The sequence below is a fragment of the Etheostoma cragini genome, chromosome 15, assembly GCF_013103735.1.
Source record: "Etheostoma cragini isolate CJK2018 chromosome 15, CSU_Ecrag_1.0, whole genome shotgun sequence".
Classification (NCBI taxonomy): domain Eukaryota; kingdom Metazoa; phylum Chordata; class Actinopteri; order Perciformes; family Percidae; genus Etheostoma; species Etheostoma cragini.
The window spans coordinates 19,403,429-19,405,241 of NC_048421.1; the positions used below are offsets into that span (position 1 = coordinate 19,403,429).

Genomic DNA, 1,813 nt, shown 5'->3' on the forward strand with positions numbered 1-1,813 from the left:
TGGTACCAGTTTAGAGTTACGCTGCTTTTATCTTAGATTGTAATAACATCAAGTGTTTGTTAAGACTGAAGCTGCCAGGCCAACACACATTTTTTTCATCCAAGCAGCTCAAGGAAGAAGGACGAAAACAAGTCATTGTTTAAGAGTGAAGCGAACACGGCGATGATGGCCACAAGCCTAAATACCAGCAAACACTCCCGTCCTGTTTTTGTTGTAAAAACTGTGATTGTAAAATGCCTCTCAGTAAATGTTAAATTCTATTATTTTATATTAATGATATTAAGAACTTGACATCAGCTGTTTTCTATTGTCCTTGAGGTCAAAAATGTAATTAAATATGACAACCTAAACTCCAGTAGTTTACTTATATGCACCGTGTTTCCCACAAGGAAACTAAACTGAGGGACCAAAACAATTCTTTCATGTGTGTTAGAATAAAGGACACAAATAACGCACATAATCAAATAAGATTCAAAGACCTTCTGACCGTTTGTATGACCAGCAAACATACTCGAGTCAGTTCACTGTAGTTCACTCTCTGGACATTTAAGCTCTCAGCTCAGTGTAATCCCCACTAAACACTTTACAGACAGGTGTGTATTATCTGTCACTGACGCTGATGTTCCACTGGCTTACATCACACACCGCAGCACCCAAAATATTGTCTGTTGACCCCAGATTTCCGTGAATGCCAGTTTGTTTTTGGTTCTGGCCAATACATTGGACAAAGGAGCTTCTAAGGGACTCCAATACGTGTCTTAGCGAGACTATGTAACTTCATGAATACTAAAACATAGCCCAATAGTAGCTCAAGTAAATAAAGATTCATCCAATCAGTGAATCAACTCAGTATTTAGCGTGAAAATTCTTACAAATTTTAACTCTTAAAAGGGCAGAAGTCCACTTAGAAATCAGGTATTTATGTATTAGCTGCAGTGATCATGTAGATAGTTGTAATCTTTTAGATTTTATATTACTAAATTATTAGCAAGAGTCTGCTTCTAAGCACACTAACTGGACAAACTGATTTTGTTTTGTTTTGTTTTTTTGCTACCTCTATTTAATACTATTTGTTTTGATCTTTTAAAAGTTGTAGTTAAAAAATCTAATTTAATTGATTTCAGGTGCCATTACACTGGAACTATTTGCCTCTGACAGGTGTGTTGCAGTTTGTTACAGTTTGTGAATTTGGCTTGTTGTCTGTCTTGCTTATACAAACTACAGGTGAACTACTGTACATGAGACAGCTTCGGAGCAGTCGGATGGTGTATTTTTCCACTTTTGATAATGCTAAATTAGCAATTTTCCACTGCTTCCTGTCTTTGTCCTAAACACTGCTAAACATGGCATGGCCAATCTGTGTACGGGACACACACATGTGAAACTGATCTCATTTCATGTTTAGGCGGCAAGCACATTTTCAGACTGAATGTTTATTGTGAATTATTGCTGTTACTGTTTTTCTTTCACCTAACTATTTACACCGTATTTAGCATACTTAAACTGTTTAATTTGCGTTCTTGTTTTTTTCCACCTTTTATTTTATAATCTCCTATTGATCTGTACTAAATGTCCCATTGCCATTTAATTAAATTCATGCATATAAATATATATATATACTGGTGGTTTCTCTTCTTGTCAAATGAGGCGTATGGGTTTATACACAGCTAATAAAGTAATTGTAATAGGAAATCATGATCTTACATGATTTAGTCTAATCTGTGATGCCATTAAGAAACAAAATACAGAGCCGCTCCGTTATTAATTCCAAACAGTATTTATGTGCTTCGATTTAATGTAATTTATTTTCACA

General features: G+C 35.2%; 1 protein-coding gene across 2 annotated transcripts in view; it reads left to right on the forward strand.

Moving 5' to 3' along the window:
• The window catches only part of pigq (phosphatidylinositol glycan anchor biosynthesis, class Q), a 20,423-nt gene extending 18,819 nt beyond the window's left edge, over positions 1-1,604 (forward strand). For both annotated transcript variants that reach the window (XM_034893501.1, XM_034893502.1), the window contains exon 14: positions 1-1,604. This exon is cut by the window's left edge and continues 285 nt beyond it. The gene's annotated coding sequence lies outside the window, so the exon portion shown is untranslated.
• The last annotated feature ends 209 nt before the right edge of the window (positions 1,605-1,813 follow it).